Genomic DNA, 15685 nt, shown 5'->3' with positions numbered 1-15685 from the left:
GATAAAACCATTACTGCTTAAGGAATATAATTTATTACTCAAAGTGTCTTTTGTGGAGAATTCAGAGTAAATTTACACTATGTATATGATCACGTCACGTTATAAAATTTCATAATTTCAATACAAGTTGTAACACTTCACTTTGAACAATTGCGAACAGCAGCTAAAGCGATTGCGTGCAAGAAGAATCGATACATCCAGCTCTATCCTCCCTGAACAGTAACCAATTCGAAGATCGTTCAATTAACACCGGATGCGCATTGGCGACCAACCTTTAATAAACAAACAGCAAACGAACGAACACATGCGGAAGTGGTTGCTTATTTTGTCTTGAACTTGAAAGAATGGAACTCCATACCGCGCTCGCGCTGCTGACTCACACACTAGACATTCCAGAGCCCGATCGTCACATACCTCCAAACACGGCTCCGGGGGTAAGTAAAAACAGTGTCTCATTTTCCATCCGCTCGCGGGAATGGAACGAAGCCAGGTCACCTGCACAGACCACCCAAACCGAGGGGAGTGCAACACGATCGATGAAATGCAACACGCCACCTTCTCCGTCGTCTGTGCGGGGAGGTTTGTGTGTTGTGCCTGGTGGTGGTGGTAATCGTAAACCGCGTCCACAGCACCGGCGATTTAACCTCAAACTGTAAACAAAACGACCTCGCGTCCAGCTCCGGCTAGAATTTAGACGCAATTGTGCCAGCGCTGGTGTAGAATGTGCAGTTGAGAATGTATACCTCTATTGAAGATTGCATTGAAATTCTTGAAAACGGAATACAATTTATAATGTTTAATTAATTTTAAATAACTTCTTCATTACGAGACTGAATGAGACACAGAACAATGGACCTACAGACAAAAATGTATGTTTTTATGACAAAAAATTGATGACAACGAGGCAAAGATTAGTGTTCAAAAGGCAATCATTGAGATAAGCTGCTAAGAGTTAATGCTTTAGAGACAATGATTGGCGACTTGGAGGGAAAACAAGGAGATTGTTACAAGTAAATCAAAAATAAACAGTGCAATATGATAATTTAATTTGGTTTTGAGACACTTACTTGACATTTTCTTACAGGAAATTAACTTTATGTTATAGGAATTGGACTCTGGAGCACTCTTTTTGCACTGACACATCGAAGATTCCAATTGAATTTGTTCACAATTCCCGTCATAAATAGTTAATTTTCCATTAGAAGAGGCCACTACGGATTACGGGACAAGGTCGGTAGCTACAATACTGCAATAGGTGCTTGTTTAGTGTAAATTATGCTGCCTAAAACACGACAAATGCATTGTTTAATGAATACTATGTAAATATATCAAGCCTCATGGAATGGAAGTATAATTTTCTTAAATTGACATTATATTATTTTGATATAATTTTAAGTATTTGAGGCGTCTCGTGTTCAATGAATCAAATGGAGCTAAATGGTTAGTAAAACTTAGCAGATAAAATGAACAGACTCGTCGTATGGATGCATTTGCATAAGGCAGTGATAGTGTTGACAACTATAGCATGATATTAGTTCATTTACATTGAAAGTAGGTAAATTCCTAGTGGATGTATTTTTTGTATCCTTTCCCTCCATATGAATATTGAACTATATGCTTTATATGTATTTAAACACAGTATGGAGTTTCTTCTTCTTGTTCTTATTCTTTGACACCACAACCGTTGTCAGTCAAGGTCTGTGCGTGTACCATTAATGGGCTTTGGCTTTGGCTATCAGTGACTTGTTTAATTACCATATAAGGATAGTCAGTCCTACGTATGTATGTGGGGGCATGGTCCGATCGGGGTTTCAACCCACGACGGTGAACCCATGATGTTGTTAAGTCGTACGAGTTGACGACTGTACCACGAGACCGTCCTCGGCAGTATGAAGTTTTATATTACTTTTAATCTTTTCAAAATCGACTGAAGATGTCCAAGATTGACTCAATATCACTAAAATAATGTAATGGAGATGAAATTCATTTTATCTATTGCCTCACTACGAGGTCACGATTCACGCAACTAAGATTGGATTAAAGGCGTCTTTAAAGGCCTTAACGCATCACCACAATCTGCCAGCCTCTAATGATTTATGTAAGCGAAGGCTCCACACGACAACGCTGGCGCCGGCGGCAAAGTAAATTGAGAGTAAATGGGCTAGTGATTTTCCGTGTTAAAACAAATCCACCAGCTGGGTCAACCCTGGCTGAAGCATCAAATTGATGCACATTTCACCGTTGCCTCAGATGGTCGAAGAAGCGCATCAACACAAGCGCACACAGCACTCTGCGATGCATTTCTTTGCGTCGGATCCATAGTGAACAAATGGAACGGTTTAACGTTGTCATGAAAAGCAATAAACGCTTGAAGTAATTATACAAAAAAAAAATTTGTCTATTGAATGGTGAAGTTCTTTGTTCTTTTGTTTAATATAATTTCGAATTAAAGCCCAATGTTCGAATATTTCGAACTTCTTGTAAAACTACTCTTTCCATATCAATCATTTAAGCGAACAAATGACATGAACAACATCATCAACGATACTGGAAACCTTTTTTTTTAAAGCTAACGGAAAACATGCTAACACACTATTAAAACGCGTATCGCTAATGTTTTCTACTTTATAAACCTCTGCATCTAAGCCCCCCGCCAGATGCAATGAGTAATAAATTTGGATCACGCTTTATCTTAAGGGCAAACGTGAGCGATATTAGAAGCATCTCCCCCGTCAACGTTGAACCCAACTCTAACCTTTTCTTCAGACCTTCACCAGGGAGTGATTGGGCACGCGTGTTTCTTTTATGGGACCACCACATCGAGAGGCATTGCCCAGACCATATCCCCACGATTCCAACCACGCTACTCTTAGTCTCCGCGGCATTCATTTACCATATCACCGAGTGGTAAATCAATTATGATTGTGTCTATTTTAAAATCTTCTCCACTCTTCCGCGTGTTATGTTGTGCCGCTTCTCGCTTCTTTCCCCTTTGCGGCAAAGTGCATCCGTCCCTTCGGTGAGGTCTTGAAGCGAGTTGGCATTGTTGTAACGGATGCGCAACGTCAACATGGTTTTCATGCATCATTAAATACCATTCCGCCGTGGTGGTGGTGGTGCTGGTAGCGTTCGATCGTAGCCGTTGTCGTCGTCGTCGTTCGGGAAGGTTAACTCGCACAGGTGTGTACGCTACAACCACTAAATGTCAACACCGAACGGTAAAAAAAAGCAAACAACCTTTTGGAAAAACGATACCAATAAGCACTCGATGGAGAAGGATTTGGACCATTTACTTCTGACAAATTTCGTGCAAAACGCTGTTGCAAGACGTACACAGGCAGCAGGTTAGTTTATGAGACAGGTTTTTGGACGCATTAGGAGCCCGTTTCGTGAGAGATTAGTGTTGCATTTTTGTTGGTTGTTGTAAGGATTCCATTATCCACCTCGAAAGAGCGGACGAAAGCCTAAGAAAAAGCCATACAACGACAACGACTATTGCACTTTCTGGGTACATGTTGCACCGGGAAGTCCAACAAATCGACCTGATAATGTGCAATAATGCGTGCAGCTTATCTTGGCGGCAGAAGGAAAACTCCATGCTCGTTTGTCGATGTACACGCCTTCAAAAGTAATCCATTTGGTGGGAAAAATGTCTCATCATCTCGGGGAGTTTGTAAAATGTAATTATTAGGCCTTCCCGGTCGGGTGTAAATAAAAGCTATTTTCTTCGTAGCATTGATACATTCACTTTCTCAAGCGCACAACCGCATATTCATCATTGGTACATCCGTTTCCTCAACAAATGAGAAACAATTAAATGGAGCAGAGATCGTTTGAAAAGAAAAGCGTTGCTTTCTTCTCTCCAAACCCATTAACCTCCAACGCAATTGTGTAGGTGCTTTAAATTTGAATGGGTTTCACTTTCTTTTGCGCTGTGTGTGTAGGAAGATCTTTCAAGCGTATTTGCTTGCCAACGATCTCTATGTAGATAGCCGTTGAAACACACAATTTCACAATCGTCAATTAAACTTGTTTTGCAGGGTTGACCGAAAGTGTGTGCGGCAGTGTGCAGCATAGTTTATTGTTTACGAAATTAATGTTTTATCTGCTAGGCATCATATTTGTACTGTCTCGAATCAAATTTCTAAATTCCTATTTGATTTTTCCATTAGTTCGATATGATTCTGCAATGTAAAACATGACTGTATTGTGGTTGTTGTATTTTTGATAAAAAATATATATTTTCGGGAAAATAGTATAACGTATCAAAATGTTTAATTGGAGTGTATGAGCTAAAAAACTTTTTTTTTAACAGGTTCCGCTGTTTTAAAACCTAGCGAGATATTGTTCAACGGCGCAACTGTCACAAATATATGACAATTGTTGAAAAACATCTTGCGAGAATTAAAACAGACCCAGTATAAATTTTATCACTAATTCCCGATTTTTTCCCGATAATGCGTCAAAGTATATATTTCATTCACAAATTGCAGAATAATTTTGGAAAAATAAAAAACAAAAATACAAAAACAACAAATGTCCACCTTAAAATGACTCGAAAACCCCTGTAAAATCAAAAAGTGCTACAGGTCAGGTCAGTTCATTTGAGAAGTGATTTAAACTCAAACTTCTTACTGAATTCTTTCTTGGATAAAGTTTAAAAAACGTTAGAGCAGTATTTTGATGCTGAATGTTGTAAATTACTCTACCATTATCACACTTCTGAGACACCCCGACAGCTCAGCCCCGTTTATCAGCTGACGAGCCAGTCAAGCAAGATTGTAGATTTGCAAAAGGCGAGAGAAGCATAAATATAACCACGCTCAGGCCTCAAGAAAATCCCTCGATGAAACTGCACGTTTCACCCCCACAGCCCCGGCTGTTGCTACTGGGGTTGCATTATCTCGACCGATTCTTGGTAACCTTTCAGCAGAAGAAAGAAACCATACGCCCCAAATGCAACGCTTGTATACATGTATACATGTATGTGCCCGCCTCTAGGGTTCCTATCGATAGAGGGTGCATTCCTTGCACGCCACGCATTCAACACTTCATCGCGAAGGGTGAGAGTGTGTGTTTTTTCTCTCTCACTTGTAAGTTCGTTCGAAAGAGGCAAAAAGGTTACGGTTAATATTTCACGTTCCAGCTCATTACACACGCTAACTTCCTCACCTACTCACTGGCCGACCGGAGAAGGGGGTGTGGGTGGCCGAGGGTTCTTTAAACCATTGGAATTTATGCCTTCCTTTTATTCGACCCCCTTTACCCGATACGAGACGACAAGTTCTTGGCGGAAAGGTCGACCTTGGTGACATGCTGGTATGGGTAATTGAGGCCAGCCGACGGATGCACACAACGGTACACAACGGTACTGCCGAATGGGACTGATTGATGGGGTGGCCATGTTCTGGAGCGATGCGTTCTGGTTGATCAAGAGGGAAGGTTGCACTTGTTTTGATATGTTTTCAATACACATACACGGTAAGGTGGCGACGACACTTAAATGAGTGTAATACGAGAAGACAAATTATTCCAACTCGAAGTTAATAGATCGTAGCCAGTGACCATCAACTTCTTAGGATTATGGATTTTAAACCCTTTTAAACCGTTGAAAATCTAAATTTTTTACATTATTCAAAAACAAATAAAAATTATATTCTTGGTACAAATCTTATAAACATTTGAATGTGTATTGGAGCATTTTTGGGGGTTTTTCGCCTCAAAACTCACCATACTCATTCGGGTACAACATTCTTTGAAGTAATTAAATAATAATTTATTTTTATATTAACTGTATTTAACAGACAACACCCAAGCCCCAAACAAACATCGTCGTGTGCGGTAAGCATGCCACACATGTATCCTTTGTCTTCGGGGGTAAACAAACAGCACGCAATTGCCAGATGTTGCAGCAACAAGCCGGTATTTTTTAAATACAAAACTTGACGTTGACGTTCGCCATTAAGACATTAAAACAAAGTGTATTATCCAGTTAACATACAGCATTACAATAATAATAAAAAGACAGAAAAATAAACAAGAACATATGCAACGAACGGAAACCCAACCCCAGAAACGTGTGTGTGTCTGGGGTCCCTATAGATATGAGCTCTATATCACACACTACACGATCGCTCCCTCGTGTTCCTCTTCACTCACACTGTTCAATGGTTTAAATAAAATAAAACTCAACAGAATTGATGACGCTCTGGCCAGCCCGGAAGAGCGGCGGATGATGATATTGCATTGCACAAAATTCGGAAACGGCTTCGGGTGTGTGCAGCAAGCTACTGAACACTGGGGAGGTGTATTTATTTTTGATACAAGCCTTTGTTTGCTTACATTCAGTCATTCAGAACGTTAACAACTGTCTGGCGGAGAACATATTAAGTTGCTGTCGTTCTTTTTTTTTAATATATTTTGATGTTTATATTTTAACTCTGTCTACAACAGTTTTACAGCCAGTTATTTACTTAACAAGGGCTGCAAAATGAGTATTGCATGCTGATAATCTTTGCAAGTTGAATGCAATCGATTCGGCTATATATGGGCTTTCAACACACGATCGGGTATGGAGGTTAAATAGCGACATTGTTAGCAGCTCGGAAGCCTCAACACACCCTGCGGAATGTGGGTTGCATATCTAATCTAGACTCGAGCGGCTACGTGCTAAAAGTGATGTGTTTGCTTCAATTATCGCAACGTTTGCTTTTCAATTTGGGTAACGTACATGGCTTACTATTATTATAAAGTATAAAAAAGCTACAAAAAATAAATAAAAAAGAGTAGTTGTTGTTATGATACCAGCACTTAATTAGCTCAAACATATTTGTTTAATGGATTACACATTTGTCACTATTAGTTCACTTGGAGGACCTAAATTTCAACGCTGATTAAAAAACAAATCTGTCGAGAGTTTTTTTTGCCCAGTATTAAATAGAGACCAATTACTGGCTCATATGAGGTACCGTATCGGCAGTATCCCGAGACAGGGATAGGGTCACGATCCGTTAAATAATTGAGGCAGAAGAAAATGTAAAGTTTACTAAGAATCAGTTTCTACATCAAAATAGGTTCAGAAACAATTAAACAAGGACTTAACATAGGTTTTAGTGTTGGGTTTCATGACTGTTTCGTTGAGATTCATTCATATAAATCTTCAGGGATGAGTGATTCAAACATCGAATCGACTCTTCAATGATTCATGAACCTCTGAAGATTAATGTATTTTCAAGGATTTATGAATCTCGAAAGATAAATGAATCTTCAAAGATTCATGAATCTAAAAGTTTCGTAAATCCATTAAAATTCATATATCTCCAGGGATTCTTGAATCTTTAGAGATCTATGATTGTCAAAACAGTGAATTGGCGCGATCCCACCAAATAATATACCCGTCGTGGGTTTAAGCCTCGCATGGACCGTCTCCCCGTAGCAAACCAAACTATCCAGCTACGTGGACTTGCCAAGAAGTTTGGAAAACCTATATAGGCTGGCATGACCACGTAGGTTGTTACTTCAAAAAGAAGAATAATGAGAAGTTCAAGCTCTATGGATTTTTGGAGATGTATGAATCTCATGAGATCTATGAATCCCTAGAAATTCGTGAATCTTTTGAGACATACGAATCTTTTAAAATTCATAAATCTTTCGAGAATCATGAACTTTTGGAGATTCATGAATATTTCGAGATTCATGAATCTTTGAGATTTATAAAACTTTGCAAACCGAGATTCAGATTTATCGAATCATTCAAAAGATTCACTCAGATTCATGTATCTGAATCAGATTTACCCTACACTAATAGGTTACAAAATTGATTATATATCAGTTCCAGGAATAGTGTAATTCTGGAATCAATGTGAGGACTTTTAAAGATATTGTATGAATTCCAGGACCGATGGGGGTTTGAGATTATTTTTTCAAGGTCTATAACCATATCCATCCTTTACCATACATACAACTGCTCCGCGATCATTATGATTCCGGCATCAACCACGGGGCCGGTGTGTGCTGAGGATCTGTTCCAGTACCGGTATGGATTCTGTATAAGTTCCTGATAAGCCCAATAGATTTAAGAGGTATTTGAGAGTTGCATTACGTTGTCAACTGAAATGGTTTAATTACAAAATTAACATTGGTCTTCGTAGATTTAAGAAACATTTAAGTGGATTTAAAAAAACAGAGAGTTTTGTCGACAAATCTATAGTGTTTTCTAAGTTGCAACAAGAATCAAGAATTAGTTGTGAGTTGTCCTATCTTGGTATGTGGTTGTGATTTAGTGCTATGTGTCATACAATTGATAATTTTATAATTTAAAAAAAAAACATTAGTACATTGCATTATATTTAAGTTGAAACGTAAGACGTAGAACATTCCTAAAAACCCGTTATATTTACACCAAAACTTACACACCACTCGTCACAACATAATTGAAAAAGCTCTCTTGGTTGTGATTGGATTGTGCTACAAACGTTTCAGCTATTTTTCAACTAGTAAAAAAAAAACCTTCCCTATCGAAGGAAAGTACAAACTGTGCCGGTAGAAAGGTGCTTTCCCCATTGTCATTGTGCCCACCGCCCCCTCTAGGAGGTGGCAAGTGTCTATGCTGTTGCTGGGCTCTTAAGGGATGTGAATTTCCCCCCCTAACTCTACATGTAAACACTCCACAGGCCCAAATTTCCCTCATTACCGCTGACCCAGCAGGAAGAACAATTGAAATAGGGAGAAAGACGATGCCACGGCGTCACCTACATCACAGCGTCGCATAGTTGGGGAGTTGCTGAATAGTTTTTCAACCTTTTTTAGGTTCTTTTTTTTTTTGGGGCACGATTCACACATTCCCACCCAAAGCATTTCTCCCACCGAGACACTTCATATCCGGTCATTCGAAAGCAAACAAAAACGCCAACCGTTACACTACTCCAGATAGGTTAGAAGCCGCGAAGATTCGTTCCTTTCGCGAAAGTTTGTTCGTTCGCGGGATGGAGTGGGAAATTAGGGTGTCGATGCCGTTTTTTTTTCATCGCTGCATCTTTCGGCACACACACACACACTCACATCGTCACGCAAGGCGAGGGAAAGAAATGGTAAGATGAAGTAAAAACACAAAATAATGATCATTGCATGATGAAATTAGGCACATCGCGTGAAACGCGTGAATGATTGTGTTTTTCTGTTGTGCATTTTACACCACATGTGGTGCCGGAAAATACACACACACACACGAACGCAAACCCATGTGTTTTTCAAAAATGCTTCATTAAGCGCCACGAAACGCTATAAAACACGGGCGGTTTGAAGGGAAAGAAAATACCGAGGAAGCTATAAAAACAATAACAACGAACGCGAATGATTCGAATCATTCTCTTCAAGTAAGAGTTAATATAAGTCCCCCCCATATCCCCGCCGGTTGATGGTCGCATTTTTCTTCGGCGTTCTGAAAATAGTTTAAGACACGCAAAACAAAATTAACCCAACCATCTCTCACGGGGCGGCAAGAAATCCACTAGTCGTTGAAATTTTCTTCTTTTTTTACTCATTACAATCTGACAGAAAAAAAAAACAGGGGAAACGCAACTTGGGGACTGATTGTAGCCACTTGAAGAATGTGTTCCCAAGAAGCAGCGCCACAGCATTCCGGAGACGATAATTAACATCTGCCCAAAAAATAAACGTGTCTTGTGCTCACGCTGGAGTAAAACAATAAATTTATATCATTCAATTGCTTGGAGAGTTAGATTGAAAAATTAAACGACATTTAGGGTCATTCTAAAGCCAAAGAAAAATAGTTAAAATACTGTTTTGTAATTGGAATTGATTCAATGTGAAGACAACATCATCGTCACTGTGGAGATAACTAACGATAAAATACGATTAACACGGGTTATCATCAACAAAATTACCTTAAGAAGGTGTATCTTATTGATACAAAGGCTATCTTACACTATTTAATCGAGACTTTTAAAATAATGTCGCTTAATCGTCGGAATTCGCAACGAGCATGTTTGTACCAAAGCCAACATAAACCAGAGCCAAAATATGGCAATCTACCGAAACATCAGTGTTTGTGCCGCAAATAGACTGTTTGTATCGCGCCTTCTTTTTCTTTATCGATACAAAAGTTCAGTGTTGTTTTTCAAGCGATAAGCCTTATCGCTTACATCGTACAACAACTTCAAGCATTACGTTCCTTTTAACTGCAAATAGAGCACACTCTGCGGGTAGTTTTATCAAGCCCAAGTACCGAAGAAAGCCAGTCTATTTGTTCCCATATTCTTAACGCACGATAACAGCACGAACACATACACACAGAGTCTACCCGGACCCTCCGTGGTTTGGCGTTCCAGTGAGTCAGACCTGCTCGATCCCTTCGGCCGTCGATAATGCCACAAGATTCTGTTCTGCAGGGCAGTTTTTCGTTCGCCCCTTCTCGCCCTTTCGGGGACTGTGTGTGTGTGTGTGTAAGCAATTGTGCCGATTATGCACCCGGCCAATCCAGCAGGGGTGGTAAAATAAACGCAAACATAGCGGGGAGTAGAAAATGCTTTCTCGGGGCACATACGAACCTATTTGCACTACCACAAGAAGCCGTGCGCCATGTGGCGGAGAAAATTCGCGCGAGCGTGACCGAGGAAAACGGCGTGCACAGAGGGGTTGGTACTTGCAGAACCGGGCAGCGCGTTTATTTATCGAAGACACGCTAAAAACAGCCTTATTTGTTGGATAAATATTAGCTAAATTATTTTTTTAAACAGTTGATAAAGTACTTCTTCGGAATTTTTGCCAAGCAAAACGAAGAGATGCTAACAGTAACAGCAATTCTTATGACTTGTGTATGCGTTCAGCATGATCATTGGCGGCCTGCATGTTTCGCAGAAACCATACTGTCTCTAATTGGATGTCATCAGATAGGTATCTGGGCCTTGATTTCAATTACTGCGACGGCACAGTGCAAACCGCGCCAACTGCATCTCACCAATCGTTGACCGGGAGTGCCCGTAAGAGATCATAACAATTTAAATCTCATAAGAATTGCTTTTAAATTGTGTTTGTTAGTGTCTACATACTGTCTCCGTACCAGATAACTCGACGTAAAATTCTCACAAATAAAAGCAGGGACCTATTAACCAAAAATGGTTAAATCCTCCCCCAAAAAAGGGCATTCGTAACATTGCCGCTTTGATCTCGTTTATAAGAGGGCAGAGGGGCAGCGCACCAATTTTGCCTTTTTAGTGGCCTCGTTTTTTGGCGGCTTCAGCTCGCTTAAGCCACCCACACCAGGGCAGCGTAAATTACGACACCAAAAACCCAAAAACGACGTCCGGGCGGCCTAAAAATGGGACCAAATGGGACACCGTGGGCACGAACCGGCGACCTATGCCTCTCGCCGTACAGCACCACGTACACGGGCTGGCTTCTCTTCACCTTATGACACCGTTAATGACTTCCTTTGTTGGATTTGTTGAAGGGCGGAACTCCTGACTCTCTCTCTCTCTCTACCTGACATTCCCGGTGTCTTTTGTGCGATTCATTTCGACCTTAAACAAACAAACAAACGGTTCATTAGTATGGCGCGTATTTAGCCAATGACTTTAGACAATTATCTTGTTTGGGTCGGTCTTCAACATTCCCAAATGTTTCCAGAAGCTTGCTGCGACGTCATCAGCCCAAAAGGTTCTTGACATTCTTTCCTCGTGAGCCGAGCACACCTCGACGGGAGCGCATTAGAATTCTTCACGTGCGTCGTGTGCGAGTTGGACCGGAAGTGGACAGTCCCTCCCGCTCAGGGGGGGGGGGGGGGGAGAGATAACTTCAAAGGTGTGTACCGGGCAGGGCGAGCGAAAAAGCTTACTTGTAAAACCGCTGGCGATAGTTACTTACATGTTTCCATCGTTCTGGGGCGTTTTCCGCTTTCCGCTTTGAGTTTTGCTCTTATCAGATTGAATCCCCTTGGGGGGAGGTTGCGCGTTGTTTAAAGGGAGTTTGCGGGGGGAATGTGTCGAAACGGTATTTCACTCTTCACTGCAGCAAAAGTAAAAAAAAAACAACTTTTCCTCACGATTTAAGAATAAATGCACACAGACACAACGCGCTGCGTAGTCGCCCCGCCACACCTGTCAAATGGGGCCGGCTTTTGACGTTTGGGCACAGCAAGCCGAGCAACCGCTCTCTCTCTCTCTCACTCTCTCCGTACCACTGATACTGATAAGAGACAGAATTGCAGCAGGCCTAGGGACCGGTCCCCGTACCAAATATGGGCGTTTGGTGAAAGAGAATGATGCTTTCCTTTCCCTTTTTTTTACAGACCCACTTTCGCCGTGCCGAGACGGTGGTTTGTGCTGTGTAGCCCCGGATGGGAAGGCGACTCCGGTTTCCGGTTTTCCGGTCGGTGCACAATTAAAAAACAGACTCACTTCTACACACACACACACCGTACACAACACACTGCACCGGTTTTGCGCAGCTCTGTTCCTCTCCTGTGAGGAGCGCGATGTGATGTGTGTTGGATGTTGTTTTTCACAAATTTCTTGCTTTTTTTCTTTGAAACACACGGAAAACCTAAGGAAAATTAAGCATTAAAGCACAAACCGATTAAATCCGATCCAACACAGCGTAGTGTGCAAATATGCCAAAGAGAGAGGTGAGATAGAGAGAAATGTGTGCTACACCAAACAGCAGCAACAGCAACAACGCGATTGATAATGAAGGCAGCCCACGGATTGGGCGGTTGTTGTTGTTGTTGTTGCTGCTGCTGCTGTTATTGTTGTTCTGTGGCGTGTTGCTACGGAGTTGTCACACTTGTCGTTTTCTGTCTGCTGCCAAACCCAATAATATTCACCCTTCTCGCCCTTCTCATCCCTCACACACACACTCTCTCTCTCTCTGCCACACTCGGCTCCCCCTAAAAACTCGTTATTTCTTCACTTTTCCTTCGCAACGGCTTGCGTGCGCAACGACTCCTTGTGAAGCTGCACCTGGTTCGCTCCCTTTCGAATGATTCACAATTCAAGAGATGAAGAAACGCCACCACACACTCGTGCACCGGAAGCTCGCCACAATCATCTTTGTCTGGTTGGTGGTGGTGGTGGTAGATTTAATGCCTCCTGCCCTGCACATACGCTACACGCCCAACGGTTGATGTTGAGCCATCAGCTCTCGATGACGACACAGCCGCACACACACGCACACCCACAGAGCCACGCCACACACCAACATCACACCCACCGCGACGATGTTTTCATCACGAGATCACAGCAAGCGCCGGACTATGTCTGCCTGCTGTTGCTGCAACTGCACCACCGTCGTCGTCGTCGTCGTCCGGAATGATTCACACACACACACGGCTGGGCGGGCGGGTGTACAGTTCCTTCCGAAAGCCCCGCAGTCACAGAAAATGCGTAATGCAGGCTTCCTGTGGTGTACACACAACCATCGCCACACAAACACACACACACACACACACACACACACACGAAGTGTCGGTTTCGCCGTGTTGTGGTCAGTGCGGAAAGATGGCAAGATGACCAACACACCTTGATGCTTTTTCTCACGTTTTTGGGACTGCAAAGGGAACGACCGTGAAGCGCCACCATGAACACATTCGGTGCCTCCGTGGACACAGCACCGGACACACACACACACACACGCGCGCGGGGATTGAGAAAGATCGTAATTCTTACCGACTTCTGCCACAACGCCCGTCGACCCGTCTTCACGACGCGCACACGCACGCACGGTATATCTTCCGCTCAAGGCGATGGCAAAACCGGGCCAACTCACTTTAGGTGAAGAATGTTACACGATACGGCAAATCACTTTTCCAGGAACCAGTAGAAACCAGCAATCGACCACGGGAACAAAAGAGATACGCACCCGATGCGACCTCCTCGGAGTGATTTCGCCTTTTCCTTTTTCTTTACGCCTTCGAGTCACCGTTTGCTCCCTCTCTCTCTTCTAGCGGTTCGCCCACGGTAGTGGTGGTACGGTGGCAGCCGGACCGGAACGATGGTTCCGGATCGATACGATCCTGTCACTTTGCTGCAAATGTCAAATCCGGTACGAAAACCGAACCGAATTTTTGAAAACCATTGGTAAAGTATGCAAAAATGATAAATCAAATGCATTTTAAAATAATGTAGATGTTTTTCGAAAAACTTTCCAACATGAAAAACTAAAATTTACACTAAAATTATATTGAACAAAGCATACGCGACATCACTTCAAATCAATGTCAAATTTGTATGGCAATCGGGAATGCACAAGGTTGCTTCATAGCTGTTTTTTTAATGACAGTTACGATTCAAAATTCGAACAATTTTTAGATGGTGCACTGTTCTGTATGAAGAGGCTACCATGTAAAATCCTGTTCTATTCAATACAAAGATTACATTGCGTATTGAGGAGGTTATTTGAAATAACAGTTATCAGAGCACATTGTCATAATAAAAACAATTCGACAGTTTTGCCAGCATGACAGCTACAATTGCGTTTGCAATCGCGCTCAATGTGGAACGGGTGTCAAAGTTTTTTTTTGTTTATAATGTTTTGGTGAAAGATAGTCCGTTTGTATCAACTGTTGTTTTTTCATTGAGGGTTTTTGAAATTTGCCCAAGGTTCATAAATTACTACAGGTCGGTCCGTCCAGATTCTTCTACTTCTTTGGCCCAACAACTGTTGTAACTCTTGTAACTGAAGTGAGCTTGGATTTCAGTGACTTATTGTTACCATAGCCGTCCAGTTTATTTTCACAAATGTTCATTTCACAACTAGGAAGTCCAAAGTTACTTAGCAAATCATAAAAAGTCCTTAGCAACCTTAACTCCCTATCTGCCTATCTCCATAGAAATCTCGATCCATCATGGCTACCAAAATCAGAGCTAAAAACCCACCTGTAGTCTATCTAGGCACCTTGAGTTTGCCATTTTTTGTTATGACAATGTGCTCTGTTTACGTTTTTTACAATATCCTCCTTAGAACGTAATGTCATCTTTGTATTGAACTGTAAATTTTCAACAGCACGGATTAACGGACAGCCGGATAAACGGCGTTGCACTGTACTTGGGTTGTCATCCAAACAATGAGGTTAGTTTGAGCTTTGATTCTTCACATTTGTAGACTGTGAAACTATATACAGGTGTCCCCCGAGATACGACTGTATTTGGGACCGAAAAAATGCCCCAAAGCAAGGCGTAAGTCGAAATACAGTCATTATCCGATATACGCTATCGTACGGGACCGAGCGCAATAGCGTATACAGGCGGTCCCCGAGATACACGGTACCTCTTATACGCGGATTCGGAGATACGCGGTTTTCTAAATTTGACAATTCTTTGAGTAAATTGTACTGATTTGACACATCAATTGCAAATTGCCAAATAATTTCCGTTTTGATCGAATGTTAAAAACTATTTAAAAAGTTTAAAACAGTTATATTCAGTCAGAATAATATCAAATAATTCATAAAGTGACTAAAACCACCCCTTACTTGCAAAATTACACGAAAATTAGTGATATTTCAGCTAGAAATCACGAGATTCGACTTACGCGGAAATTCGAGATACGCGGTATTTTGCGGCCGTTTTCGGTCCCCATTAACCGTGTATCTCGGGGACCGCCTGTATCGAGTTTTCGCGTATAGCGGATTCCTATGAAAAAATAGCTTACACTACCGGTTCGAGGGTTG

The 15685-nt window shown here is 41.7% G+C and overlaps 1 protein-coding gene across 4 annotated transcripts in view; it reads right to left on the bottom strand.

Annotated features, from left to right (window-relative positions):
• The window catches only part of LOC1277451 (actin-binding protein WASF3), a 29852-nt gene extending 15903 nt beyond the window's left edge, over positions 1 to 13949 (bottom strand). Inside the window, exons 1-2 of one of the 4 annotated variants that reach the window (XM_061661198.1) lie at positions 13683 to 13949; positions 11884 to 12561 (exon numbers count right to left, since the gene is read on the bottom strand). The gene's annotated coding sequence lies outside the window, so the exon portion shown is untranslated. Of the gene's footprint in view, positions 1 to 11883; positions 12562 to 13553 lie in introns of all 4 variants that reach the window. The other 3 variants (XM_061661197.1, XM_061661195.1, XM_061661196.1) reach the window with 3 other exon arrangements.
• Positions 13950 to 15685: the final 1736 nt, after the last annotated feature.

This window comes from Anopheles gambiae, chromosome 3 (assembly GCF_943734735.2).
Source record: "Anopheles gambiae chromosome 3, idAnoGambNW_F1_1, whole genome shotgun sequence".
Lineage (NCBI taxonomy): Eukaryota > Metazoa > Arthropoda > Insecta > Diptera > Culicidae > Anopheles > Anopheles gambiae.
The sequence above is the reverse complement of the archived record's forward strand: the minus strand, read 5'-3'. Positions and strand labels throughout refer to the sequence as shown.